Raw genomic sequence first — 13,971 nt, 5'->3', positions numbered from 1 at the left:
TGCGCACCTCGGTGTGCTCCGAGGTGCGAACCCGAGAGCGCTCCGAGGTGCCCACGAAGTCGAAAGTCGGGTTAATTGCATTGTTTTCCCCGGGTGCGCTCCGAGGTGCGCAACATCGGTGCGCACCAAGGAGGGCTCCGAAGTGTGCTCCAAGGTGCGCACGATTCGGAGCTCGGTTTGCCCGGGGTGCGCACACCTTGGCTGGGTTGCGCACCCTTTGTGCGCTCCAAGGTGCGCACGAAGTCGGAGCTCGGTTTGCCCCGGGTGCGCACCTTCGCCAGGGTGCGCACCTTGATGCGCACGCCTTGGCTGGGCTGCGCACCTTGGTGGGCGCCATGGTGCGCACCTTTCGTGCGCTCCAAGGTGCGCACGAAGTCGGAGCTCGGTTTGCCCCGGGTGCGCACCTTGGTGGGCGCCATGGTGCACTCCGAGGTGCCCAAGATTGGTGCGCACCAAGGAGCGCTCCGAAGTGCGCTCCAAGGTGCGCAGGTGCGCGCGAAGTCGAAAGTTGGGTTAATTGTCCGGTTTGCCTCGGGTGCGCACCTTGCGTGCACCTTCGCCAGGGTGGGCGCCTTGGTGCGCACACCTTGGCTGGGCTGCGCACCCGGGCGCGCACACCTTGGCACCCGCGTTTCCTTCATTTTAAATTTTTTTTTTTTACAATCTCTCAAGTGGGAAATTCTATAATCTCAACTTTTTTTGCCTTTTCAGGAAACTTTTGAATGGAGCGCATCATTGGTGCGCTCCGAAGTGTGCTCCAAGGTGCGCACCTCTGGTGTGCTCCAAAGCTCTCTCCAGCTGCGTGCACCTGCCCCGGCCGCGCACCCGGCCCCGCCCAGCTTCGCTCACCTGTCCCGGGCGTCTGGTGCGGAACCTTAGAGTAAGAAACATCACCGTGCACCTTGGCCAACGTGCGCGACTCGACCGAGCGCGCACTGGCCGAGGTGCACACCGATTTCACCTGGGTGCGCGCGCAGCACCTCGGGCGCACCGGGGTGCGCGCACAACGCCCGGGTTGCACCGTGGCCTGTGTGCTCGGGGCGCCTCGGGTGCGCGCTCGGTGTCGCCCCCGCGCGCGCGGTAGTGCGGGCAGCGCACCCCGGCCCGGCCCGGCCCCGACGAGAACGCAAACGGGCAAAAGGTTTATTCAAATAGCATTGCGACGCCCGGCGAAAAACTAAGAAAGGGTGCAACACCGGGACTTCCCGGGAGGTCACCCATCCCAGTACTACTCCGGCCCAAGCGCGCTTAACTGCGGAGTTCTGATGGGATCCGGTGCACTAACGCTGGTATGATCGCACCCGTTATGAGCTTGTCGCAGTGTGTACTTAGCAAACCGCGACCCACGTGCGAATCCACCCCGGCCACCCACCCCCGTCGAGGTGCACACCCTCCCTCGCGAAGTGCGCCCCGTTCGCCAAGTGTGAGCCCTGCCCGGGTGCGCGCACCTTGCTAGGGCATCGGGTGTGCACCCGGCCCGGCCTACGTGCGTGCACCTGGACGGGGCGTCGTGTGCGTGCAGTGTCCCGTCTGCAACGCGGTGCCCACACACCACCTCGGGCGCAACGACCTGCGCTCACATGTGGGCCGAGTGCACCTTGGTGCATGTTCGGGGCGCCTCGGGTGCACGCTCGATCTTGCCCCGGTGCACCAAGGCGCTCGGTTTGCCCCGGGTGCGCACTTGGTGCAAGGTGGGCACCCAAAATAGGGATCAAGCACCAAAACACAAGTTTCGGGATGCAAAATGGGACCCAAGGACCACAAATGCGTTCCAAGACCCATGATGGGTCCACGAGAACAAAAATGTGTTCCGAGACTTAATAAACAAATATTGGGTTTTAGGAGAAGAAACATGCTCTGATGCCCAAAACGAGAATCGACCCCGAAAAGGCCACAGGCCAAAAGTGGGATGCGAGACAAAAAAAAATGGGACCCGAGGACCAAAATTGGGTTCCCAGGTCGAAGACAGGGCAACCGGACAAGAAACGACCTCTAAGGCTCGAAATGAGTCCCGACGACTAAAACTTGACAAGAAGCACCCATCAGGCACCCAACTCGACACCCATGGGATGCCGACCCACCCGGGCTTCCACCTAGCACACCTTGGCACCCACCCACCCTCGCACCCAACCTCGCACCCAACTTAGCACCTTTGAACCCACATTGGCACTCACCCTGACCCTGGCACCTTGGAACCCACATTGGCACTCACCTTGACCCTGGCACCCACCTTTGCACTCACCTTGGGACCCACCCTGGCTCCCACCTCGGCACCCACCCAGACACCCACCTTGGTTCCTTGGCACCCACCTTGGATCCTTGGCACCCACCCCGACACCCACCTTGGCACGCAACTTGGCTACTTGCCACCCACCTTGGCTCCTTGACGCCCACCCCGACAACCACCCCGTGACCTACCCTGGCTAGGGTTGGTGCACACCCACCCTGGTGCCCACCTTGGCACCCACCCCATGACCCACCTTGGCACGCACCTTAGTACCCACCCCGTTACCCACCCTAGGACCCACCCCGTGACCCACCTTGGCCAGGGTGGGTGCCTTGGTGCGCACAACTTGCCTGGGCTGCACACCAGGGCGGGCTCAAGATGGCACCCGCGTTCCGTTTTTTTCACTATCTTTCAAAACGGAAATTTTAAAATCTCGTTTTTTTTTTTTTTTTGCCTTTTCTGGAAATTAGTGAAGGCAGCGCATCAAAGGTGCGCAATGCTGGTGCGAACCCGGGAGCGCTCCGATGTGTGCTCCAAGGTGCGGCGTGCACGAAGTCCGAGCCCGGCTTGCCCCGGGTGCGCACCTCGCGTGCACCTTCGCCGGGGTGAGCACCTTGGCTGGGTTGCGCGCCCTGGTGCGCACCAAGGAGCGCTCTGAAGTGTGCTCCAAGGTGCGGCGTGCACGAAGTCGGAGCTCGGTTTGCCCCGGGTGTGCACCTCGGGTGCGCACCTCGCGTGCACCTTCGCTGCGGTGGGCACCTTGGCTGGGTTGCGCGCCTTGGTGGGCACCATGCAGTGCACGAAGTCGGAGCCCGGTTTGCCCCGGGCGCGCACCTCCGCCAGGGTGGGCACCTTGGTGCGCACAACTTGCCTGGGCTGCGCACCAGGAAGGGCTCAAGATGGCACCCGCGTTCCGTTTTTTTCACTATCTTTCAGAACGGAAATTTTAAAATATCGTTTTTTTTTGCCTTTTCTGGAAATTAGTGAAGGCAGCGCATCAAAGGTGCGCAACGCTGGTGCGAACCTGGGAGCGCTCCGATGTGTGCTCCAAGGTGCGGCGTGCACGAAGTCGGAGCCCGGTTTGCCCCGGGTGCGCCCTGGTGGGCACCATGGTGCGCACCAAGGAGCGCTCCGAAGTGTGCTCCAAGGTGCGGCCTGCACGAAGTCGGAGCCCGGTTTGCCCCGGGCGTGCACCGCGGGTGGGCACCTTGGTGCGCATGCCTTGCCTGGGCTGCGCACCAGGGCGGGCTCAAGATGGCACCCGCGTTCCGTTTTTTTCACTATCTTTCAAAACGGAAATTTTAAAATCTCATTTTTTTTTGCCTTTTCTGGAAATTAGTGAAGGCAGCGCATCAAAGGTGCGCACCTCGCTGCCCACCACGGTGCGCAACGCCGGTGGGCACCCGGGAGTGCTTCGAAGTGTGCTCCAAGGTGCTGCGTGCACGTTGTCGGAGCCCGGTTTGCCCCGGGTGCGCACCTCGCGTGCACCTTCGTCGGGGTGGGCACCTTGGCTGGGTTTGCCCCGGCTGCGCTCCGAAGCGGGGTTATTGGAGCGCCGCCTCTTTTTTTGTCGGAGCGTTTGGTGGGGTTTCTCGCATTGGCTCTTCCCAGGCCCGGTTGCCACCCTGGCGCGCACGAAGTCGGAAGTAGGGTTAATTGCCCGGGTGCGCACCTTTGCCAGGGTGGGCACCTTACCTGGGCTGTGCACCAGGGCGGGCTCAAGATGGCACCCGCGTTCCGTTTTTTTCACTATCTTTCAAAACGGAAATTTTAAAATCTCCTCTTTTTTTTGCCTTTTCTGGAAATTAGTGAAGGCAGCGCATCAAAGGTGCGCACCTCGCTGCCCACCTTGGTGTGCTCTGAGGTGCGCACCCGGGAGCGCTACGAAGTGTGCTCCAAGGTGCGGCGTGCACGTTGTCGGAGCCCGGTTTGCCCCGGGTGCGCACCTCGCCTGCACCTTGGCCGGGGTGGGCACCCTGGCTGGGTTTGCCCAGGGTGCGCTCCGAAGCGGGGTTACTGGAGCGCCCCCTCTTTTTTTGTCAGAGCGTTTGGTGGGGTTTCTCGCATTGGCTCTTCCCAGGCCCGGTTGTTGGGTGCGCTCCCACCCTGGCGCGCGCGAAGTTGGAAGTTGGGTTAATTGCCCGGGCGCGCACCTTCGCCAGGGTGGGCACCTTGGTGCGCACACCTTGGCTGGGCTGCGCACCAGGGCGGGCTCAAGATGGCACCAGCATTCCCTTTTTCTCACTATCTTTCAAAACGGAAATTTTAAAATCTCGTTTTTTTTTGCCTTTTATGGAAATTAGTGAAGGCATCGCATCAAAGGTGCGCACCTCGCTGCCCACCTTGGTGTGCTCCGAGGTGCCCACCACGGTGCGCTCCGAGGTGCCCACCACGGTGCGCAACGCCGGTGCGAACCCGGGAGCGCCCCGATGTGTGCTCCAAGGTGCGGCGTGCACGAAGCCGGACCCCGGTTTGCCCCGGGTGCGCACCTCGCGTGCACCTTGGTGCGCACACCTTGGCTGGGTTGCGCGGCCTGGTGGGCACCATGGTGCGCACCAAGGAGCGCTCCAAAGTGTGCTCCAAGGTGCGGCGTGCACGAAGTCCTAGCCCGGTTTGCCCCGGGTGCGCACCTTCGCCGCGGTGGGCACCATGGCGTGCACGAAGTCGGAGCCCGGTTTGCCCCGGGTGCGCACCTCGCGTGCACCTTCGCCGGGGTGGGCACCTCGGCTGGGTTGCGCGCCCTGGTGCGCACCAAGGAGCGCTCCGAAGTGTGCTCCAAGGTGCGGCGTGCACGAAGTCGGAGCCCGGTTTGCCCCGGGTGCGCACCTTCGCCGCGGTGGGCACCCTGGTGCGCACCATGGCGTGCACGAAGTCGGAGCCCGGTTTGCCCCGGGTGCGCACCTCGCGTGCACCTTCGGCGGGGTTGCGCGCCCTGGTGCGCACCAAGGAGCGCTCCGAAGTGTGCTCCAAGGTGCGGCGTGCACGAAGTCGGAGCCCGGTTTGCCCCGGGTGCGCACCTCGCGTGCACCTTCGGCGGGGTTGCGCGCCCTGGTGGGCACCATGGTGCGCACCAAGGAGCGCTCCGAAGTGTGCTCCAAGGTGCGGCGTGCACGAAGTCGGAGCCCGGTTTGCCCCGGGTGCGCACCTCGCGTGCACCTTCGCCGCGGTGGGCACCATGGCGTGCACGAAGTCGGAGCCCGGTTTGCCCCGGGTGCGCACCTCGCGTGCACCTTCGCCGGGGTGGGCACCTCGGCTGGGTTGCGCGCCCTGGTGCGCACCAAGGAGCGCTCCGAAGTGTGCTCCAAGGTGCGGCGTGCACGAAGTCGGAGCCCGGTTTGCCCCGGGTGCGCACCTCGCGTGCACCTTCGCCGCGGTGGGCACCATGGCGTGCACGAAGTCGGAGCCCGGTTTGCCCCGGGTGCGCACCCCGCGTGCACCTTCGCCGGGGTGGGCACCTCGGCTGGGTTGCGCGCCCTGGTGCGCACCAAGGAGCGCTCCGAAGTGTGCTCCAAGGTGCGGCGTGCACGAAGTCGGAGCCCGGTTTGCCCCGGGTGCGCACCTCGCGTGCACCTTCGCCGCGGTGGGCACCTTGGCTGGGTTGGGCACCATTGAGCGCTCCGAAGTGTGCTCCAAGGTGCGCACCATGGCCCTCCAAGGTGCGCAGCATGGCGTGCACGAAGTCGGAGCCCGGTTTGCCCCGGGTGCGCACCTCGCGTGCACCTTCGCCAGGGTGGGCACCTCGGTGCGCACACCTTCTCAATGTTTTCTTGCCTTTTCTGGAAATTGGTGAAGGCAGCGCATCAAAGGTGCGCACCTCGGTGTGCTCCGAGGTGCGAACCCGAGAGCGCTCCGAGGTGCCCACGAAGTCGAAAGTCGGGTTAATTGCATTGTTTTCCCCGGGTGCGCTCCGAGGTGCGCAACATCGGTGCGCACCAAGGAGGGCTCCGAAGTGTGCTCCAAGGTGCGCACGATTCGGAGCTCGGTTTGCCCGGGGTGCGCACACCTTGGCTGGGTTGCGCACCCTTTGTGCGCTCCAAGGTGCGCACGAAGTCGGAGCTCGGTTTGCCCCGGGTGCGCACCTTCGCCAGGGTGCGCACCTTGATGCGCACGCCTTGGCTGGGCTGCGCACCTTGGTGGGCGCCATGGTGCGCACCTTTCGTGCGCTCCAAGGTGCGCACGAAGTCGGAGCTCGGTTTGCCCCGGGTGCGCACCTTGGTGGGCGCCATGGTGCACTCCGAGGTGCCCAAGATTGGTGCGCACCAAGGAGCGCTCCGAAGTGCGCTCCAAGGTGCGCAGGTGCGCGCGAAGTCGAAAGTTGGGTTAATTGTCCGGTTTGCCTCGGGTGCGCACCTTGCGTGCACCTTCGCCAGGGTGGGCGCCTTGGTGCGCACACCTTGGCTGGGCTGCGCACCCGGGCGCGCACACCTTGGCACCCGCGTTTCCTTCATTTTAAATTTTTTTTTTTTACAATCTCTCAAGTGGGAAATTCTATAATCTCAACTTTTTTTGCCTTTTCAGGAAACTTTTGAATGGAGCGCATCATTGGTGCGCTCCGAAGTGTGCTCCAAGGTGCGCACCTCTGGTGTGCTCCAAAGCTCTCTCCAGCTGCGTGCACCTGCCCCGGCCGCGCACCCGGCCCCGCCCAGCTTCGCTCACCTGTCCCGGGCGTCTGGTGCGGAACATTAGATTAAGAAACATCACCGTGCACCTTGGCCAACGTGCGCGACTCGACCGAGCGCGCACTGGCCGAGGTGCACACCGATTTCACCTGGGTGCGCGCGCAGCACCTCGGGCGCACCGGGGTGCGCGCACAACGCCCGGGTTGCACCGTGGCCTGTGTGCTCGGGGCGCCTCGGGTGCGCGCTCGGTGTCGCCCCCGCGCGCGCGGTAGTGCGGGCAGCGCACCCCGGCCCGGCCCGGCCCCGACGAGAACGCAAACGGGCAAAAGGTTTATTCAAATAGCATTGCGACGCCCGGCGAAAAACTAAGAAAGGGTGCAACACCGGGACTTCCCGGGAGGTCACCCATCCCAGTACTACTCCGGCCCAAGCGCGCTTAACTGCGGAGTTCTGATGGGATCCGGTGCACTAACGCTGGTATGATCGCACCCGTTATGAGCTTGTCGCAGTGTGTACTTAGCAAACCGCGACCCACGTGCGAATCCACCCCGGCCACCCACCCCCGTCGAGGTGCACACCCTCCCTCGCGAAGTGCGCCCCGTTCGCCAAGTGTGAGCCCTGCCCGGGTGCGCGCACCTTGCTAGGGCGTCGGGTGTGCACCCGGCCCGGCCTACGTGCGTGCACCTGGACGGGGCGTCGTGTGCGTGCAGTGTCCCGTCTGCAACGCGGTGCCCACACACCACCTCGGGCGCAACGACCTGCGCTCACATGTGGGCCGAGTGCACCTTGGTGCATGTTCGGGGCGCCTCGGGTGCACGCTCGATCTTGCCCCGGTGCACCAAGGCGCTCGGTTTGCCCCGGGTGCGCACTTGGTGCAAGGTGGGCACCCAAAATAGGGATCAAGCACCAAAACACAAGTTTCGGGATGCAAAATGGGACCCAAGGACCACAAATGCGTTCCAAGACCCATGATGGGTCCACGAGAACAAAAATGTGTTCCGAGACTTAATAAACAAATATTGGGTTTTAGGAGAAGAAACATGCTCTGATGCCCAAAACGAGAATCGACCCCGAAAAGGCCACAGGCCAAAAGTGGGATGCGAGACAAAAAAAAATGGGACCCGAGGACCAAAATTGGGTTCCCAGGTCGAAGACAGGGCAACCGGACAAGAAACGACCTCTAAGGCTCGAAATGAGTCCCGACGACTAAAACTTGACAAGAAGCACCCATCAGGCACCCAACTCGACACCCATGGGATGCCGACCCACCCGGGCTTCCACCTAGCACACCTTGGCACCCACCCACCCTCGCACCCAACCTCGCACCCAACTTAGCACCTTTGAACCCACATTGGCACTCACCCTGACCCTGGCACCTTGGAACCCACATTGGCACTCACCTTGACCCTGGCACCCACCTTTGCACTCACCTTGGGACCCACCCTGGCTCCCACCTCGGCACCCACCCAGACACCCACCTTGGTTCCTTGGCACCCACCTTGGATCCTTGGCACCCACCCCGACACCCACCTTGGCACGCAACTTGGCTACTTGCCACCCACCTTGGCTCCTTGACGCCCACCCCGACAACCACCCCGTGACCTACCCTGGCTAGGGTTGGTGCACACCCACCCTGGTGCCCACCTTGGCACCCACCCCATGACCCACCTTGGCACGCACCTTAGTACCCACCCCGTTACCCACCCTAGGACCCACCCCGTGACCCACCTTGGCCAGGGTGGGTGCCTTGGTGCGCACAACTTGCCTGGGCTGCACACCAGGGCGGGCTCAAGATGGCACCCGCGTTCCGTTTTTTTCACTATCTTTCAAAACGGAAATTTTAAAATCTCGTTTTTTTTTTTTTTTTGCCTTTTCTGGAAATTAGTGAAGGCAGCGCATCAAAGGTGCGCAATGCTGGTGCGAACCCGGGAGCGCTCCGATGTGTGCTCCAAGGTGCGGCGTGCACGAAGTCCGAGCCCGGCTTGCCCCGGGTGCGCACCTCGCGTGCACCTTCGCCGGGGTGAGCACCTTGGCTGGGTTGCGCGCCCTGGTGCGCACCAAGGAGCGCTCTGAAGTGTGCTCCAAGGTGCGGCGTGCACGAAGTCGGAGCTCGGTTTGCCCCGGGTGTGCACCTCGGGTGCGCACCTCGCGTGCACCTTCGCTGCGGTGGGCACCTTGGCTGGGTTGCGCGCCTTGGTGGGCACCATGCAGTGCACGAAGTCGGAGCCCGGTTTGCCCCGGGCGCGCACCTCCGCCAGGGTGGGCACCTTGGTGCGCACAACTTGCCTGGGCTGCGCACCAGGAAGGGCTCAAGATGGCACCCGCGTTCCGTTTTTTTCACTATCTTTCAGAACGGAAATTTTAAAATATCGTTTTTTTTTGCCTTTTCTGGAAATTAGTGAAGGCAGCGCATCAAAGGTGCGCAACGCTGGTGCGAACCTGGGAGCGCTCCGATGTGTGCTCCAAGGTGCGGCGTGCACGAAGTCGGAGCCCGGTTTGCCCCGGGTGCGCCCTGGTGGGCACCATGGTGCGCACCAAGGAGCGCTCCGAAGTGTGCTCCAAGGTGCGGCCTGCACGAAGTCGGAGCCCGGTTTGCCCCGGGTGTGCACCGCGGGTGGGCACCTTGGTGCGCATGCCTTGCCTGGGCTGCGCACCAGGGCGGGCTCAAGATGGCACCCGCGTTCCGTTTTTTTCACTATCTTTCAAAACGGAAATTTTAAAATCTCATTTTTTTTTGCCTTTTCTGGAAATTAGTGAAGGCAGCGCATCAAAGGTGCGCACCTCGCTGCCCACCACGGTGCGCAACGCCGGTGGGCACCCGGGAGTGCTTCGAAGTGTGCTCCAAGGTGCTGCGTGCACGTTGTCGGAGCCCGGTTTGCCCCGGGTGCGCACCTCGCGTGCACCTTCGTCGGGGTGGGCACCTTGGCTGGGTTTGCCCCGGCTGCGCTCCGAAGCGGGGTTATTGGAGCGCCGCCTCTTTTTTTGTCGGAGCGTTTGGTGGGGTTTCTCGCATTGGCTCTTCCCAGGCCCGGTTGCCACCCTGGCGCGCACGAAGTCGGAAGTAGGGTTAATTGCCCGGGTGCGCACCTTTGCCAGGGTGGGCACCTTACCTGGGCTGTGCACCCGGGCGGGCTCAAGATGGCACCCGCGTTCCGTTTTTTTCACTATCTTTCAAAACGGAAATTTTAAAATCTCCTCTTTTTTTTGCCTTTTCTGGAAATTAGTGAAGGCAGCGCATCAAAGGTGCGCACCTCGCTGCCCACCTTGGTGTGCTCTGAGGTGCGCACCCGGGAGCGCTACGAAGTGTGCTCCAAGGTGCGGCGTGCACGTTGTCGGAGCCCGGTTTGCCCCGGGTGCGCACCTCGCCTGCACCTTGGCCGGGGTGGGCACCCTGGCTGGGTTTGCCCAGGGTGCGCTCCGAAGCGGGGTTACTGGAGCGCCCCCTCTTTTTTTGTCAGAGCGTTTGGTGGGGTTTCTCGCATTGGCTCTTCCCAGGCCCGGTTGTTGGGTGCGCTCCCACCCTGGCGCGCGCGAAGTTGGAAGTTGGGTTAATTGCCCGGGCGCGCACCTTCGCCAGGGTGGGCACCTTGGTGCGCACACCTTGGCTGGGCTGCGCACCAGGGCGGGCTCAAGATGGCACCAGCATTCCCTTTTTCTCACTATCTTTCAAAACGGAAATTTTAAAATCTCGTTTTCTTTTGCCTTTTATGGAAATTAGTGAAGGCATCGCATCAAAGGTGCGCACCTCGCTGCCCACCTTGGTGTGCTCCGAGGTGCCCACCACGGTGCGCTCCGAGGTGCCCACCACGGTGCGCAACGCCGGTGCGAACCCGGGAGCGCCCCGATGTGTGCTCCAAGGTGCGGCGTGCACGAAGCCGGACCCCGGTTTGCCCCGGGTGCGCACCTCGCGTGCACCTTGGTGCGCACACCTTGGCTGGGTTGCGCGGCCTGGTGGGCACCATGGTGCGCACCAAGGAGCGCTCCGAAGTGTGCTCCAAGGTGCGGCGTGCACGAAGTCCTAGCCCGGTTTGCCCCGGGTGCGCACCTTCGCCGCGGTGGGCACCATGGCGTGCACGAAGTCGGAGCCCGGTTTGCCCCGGGTGCGCACCTCGCGTGCACCTTCGCCGGGGTGGGCACCTCGGCTGGGTTGCGCGCCCTGGTGCGCACCAAGGAGCGCTCCGAAGTGTGCTCCAAGGTGCGGCGTGCACGAAGTCGGAGCCCGGTTTGCCCCGGGTGCGCACCTTCGCCGCGGTGGGCACCCTGGTGCGCACCATGGCGTGCACGAAGTCGGAGCCCGGTTTGCCCCGGGTGCGCACCTCGCGTGCACCTTCGGCGGGGTTGCGCGCCCTGGTGCGCACCAAGGAGCGCTCCGAAGTGTGCTCCAAGGTGCGGCGTGCACGAAGTCGGAGCCCGGTTTGCCCCGGGTGTGCACCTCGCGTGCACCTTCGGCGGGGTTGCGCGCCCTGGTGGGCACCATGGTGCGCACCAAGGAGCGCTCCGAAGTGTGCTCCAAGGTGCGGCGTGCACGAAGTCGGAGCCCGGTTTGCCCCGGGTGCGCACCTCGCGTGCACCTTCGCCGCGGTGGGCACCATGGCGTGCACGAAGTCGGAGCCCGGTTTGCCCCGGGTGCGCACCTCGCGTGCACCTTCGCCGGGGTGGGCACCTCGGCTGGGTTGCGCGCCCTGGTGCGCACCAAGGAGCGCTCCGAAGTGTGCTCCAAGGTGCGGCGTGCACGAAGTCGGAGCCCGGTTTGCCCCGGGTGCGCACCTCGCGTGCACCTTCGCCGCGGTGGGCACCATGGCGTGCACGAAGTCGGAGCCCGGTTTGCCTCGGGTGCGCACCCCGCGTGCACCTTCGCCGGGGTGGGCACCTCGGCTGGGTTGCGCGCCCTGGTGCGCACCAAGGAGCGCTCCGAAGTGTGCTCCAAGGTGCGGCGTGCACGAAGTCGGAGCCCGGTTTGCCCCGGGTGCGCACCTCGCGTGCACCTTCGCCGCGGTGGGCACCTTGGCTGGGTTGGGCACCATTGAGCGCTCCGAAGTGTGCTCCAAGGTGCGCACCATGGCCCTCCAAGGTGCGCAGCATGGCGTGCACGAAGTCGGAGCCCGGTTTGCCCCGGGTGCGCACCTCGCGTGCACCTTCGCCAGGGTGGGCACCTCGGTGCGCACACCTTCTCAATGTTTTCTTGCCTTTTCTGGAAATTGGTGAAGGCAGCGCATCAAAGGTGCGCACCTCGGTGTGCTCCGAGGTGCGAACCCGAGAGCGCTCCGAGGTGCCCACGAAGTCGAAAGTCGGGTTAATTGCATTGTTTTCCCCGGGTGCGCTCCGAGGTGCGCAACATCGGTGCGCACCAAGGAGGGCTCCGAAGTGTGCTCCAAGGTGCGCACGATTCGGAGCTCGGTTTGCCCGGGGTGCGCACACCTTGGCTGGGTTGCGCACCCTTTGTGCGCTCCAAGGTGCGCACGAAGTCGGAGCTCGGTTTGCCCCGGGTGCGCACCTTCGCCAGGGTGCGCACCTTGATGCGCACGCCTTGGCTGGGCTGCGCACCTTGGTGGGCGCCATGGTGCGCACCTTTCGTGCGCTCCAAGGTGCGCACGAAGTCGGAGCTCGGTTTGCCCCGGGTGCGCACCTTGGTGGGCGCCATGGTGCACTCCGAGGTGCCCAAGATTGGTGCGCAACAAGGAGCGCTCCGAAGTGCGCTCCAAGGTGCGCAGGTGCGCGCGAAGTCGAAAGTTGGGTTAATTGTCCGGTTTGCCTCGGGTGCGCACCTTGCGTGCACCTTCGCCAGGGTGGGCGCCTTGGTGCGCACACCTTGGCTGGGCTGCGCACCCGGGCGCGCACACCTTGGCACCCGCGTTTCCTTCATTTTAAATTTTTTTTTTTTACAATCTCTCAAGTGGGAAATTCTATAATCTCAACTTTTTTTGCCTTTTCAGGAAACTTTTGAATGGAGCGCATCATTGGTGCGCTCCGAAGTGTGCTCCAAGGTGCGCACCTCTGGTGTGCTCCAAAGCTCTCTCCAGCTGCGTGCACCTGCCCCGGCCGCGCACCCGGCCCCGCCCAGCTTCGCTCACCTGTCCCGGGCGTCTGGTGCGGAACCTTAGAGTAAGAAACATCACCGTGCACCTTGGCCAACGTGCGCGACTCGACCGAGCGCGCACTGGCCGAGGTGCACACCGATTTCACCTGGGTGCGCGCGCAGCACCTCGGGCGCACCGGGGTGCGCGCACAACGCCCGGGTTGCACCGTGGCCTGTGTGCTCGGGGCGCCTCGGGTGCGCGCTCGGTGTCGCCCCCGCGCGCGCGGTAGTGCGGGCAGCGCACCCCGGCCCGGCCCGGCCCCGACGAGAACGCAAACGGGCAAAAGGTTTATTCAAATAGCATTGCGACGCCCGGCGAAAAACTAAGAAAGGGTGCAACACCGGGACTTCCCGGGAGGTCACCCATCCTAGTACTACTCCGGCCCAAGCGCGCTTAACTGCGGAGTTCTGATGGGATCCGGTGCACTAACGCTGGTATGATCGCACCCGTTATGAGCTTGTCGCAGTGTGTACTTAGCAAACCGCGACCCACGTGCGAATCCACCCCGGCCACCCACCCCCGTCGAGGTGCACACCCTCCCTCGCGAAGTGCGCCCCGTTCGCCAAGTGTGAGCCCTGCCCGGGTGCGCGCACCTTGCTAGGGCGTCGGGTGTGCACCCGGCCCGGCCTACGTGCGTGCACCTGGACGGGGCGTCGTGTGCGTGCAGTGTCCCGTCTGCAACGCGGTGCCCACACACCACCTCGGGCGCAACGACCTGCGCTCACATGTGGGCCGAGTGCACCTTGGTGCATGTTCGGGGCGCCTCGGGTGCACGCTCGATCTTGCCCCGGTGCACCAAGGCGCTCGGTTTGCCCCGGGTGCGCACTTGGTGCAAGGTGGGCACCCAAAATAGGGATCAAGCACCAAAACACAAGTTTCGGGATGCAAAATGGGACCCAAGGACCACAAATGCGTTCCAAGACCCATGATGGGTCCACGAGAACAAAAATGTGTTCCGAGACTTAATAAACAAATATTGGGTTTTAGGAGAAGAAACATGCTCTGATGCCCAAAACGAGAATCGACCCCGAAAAGGCCACAGGCCAAA

The 13,971-nt window shown here is 63.5% G+C and overlaps 3 non-coding genes across 3 annotated transcripts; all 3 read right to left on the bottom strand.

Moving 5' to 3' along the window:
• Positions 1-1,184: 1,184 nt before the first annotated feature.
• Positions 1,185-1,303, bottom strand: LOC131871907 (5S ribosomal RNA). The gene has a single exon (XR_009370096.1). It is a non-coding gene; the product is annotated as a 5S ribosomal RNA (ribosomal RNA).
• A 5,915-nt stretch (positions 1,304-7,218) lies between these two features.
• LOC131871906 (5S ribosomal RNA) lies at positions 7,219-7,337 on the bottom strand. The gene has a single exon (XR_009370095.1). It is a non-coding gene; the product is annotated as a 5S ribosomal RNA (ribosomal RNA).
• Positions 7,338-13,252: 5,915 nt separating this feature from the next.
• On the bottom strand, positions 13,253-13,371 carry LOC131871890 (5S ribosomal RNA). The gene has a single exon (XR_009370079.1). It is a non-coding gene; the product is annotated as a 5S ribosomal RNA (ribosomal RNA).
• Positions 13,372-13,971: the final 600 nt, after the last annotated feature.

This window comes from Cryptomeria japonica, unplaced genomic scaffold (genome assembly GCF_030272615.1).
Source record: "Cryptomeria japonica unplaced genomic scaffold, Sugi_1.0 HiC_scaffold_480, whole genome shotgun sequence".
NCBI lineage: Eukaryota > Viridiplantae > Streptophyta > Pinopsida > Cupressales > Cupressaceae > Cryptomeria > Cryptomeria japonica.
This window is presented reverse-complemented; position numbering and strand designations above follow the sequence as displayed.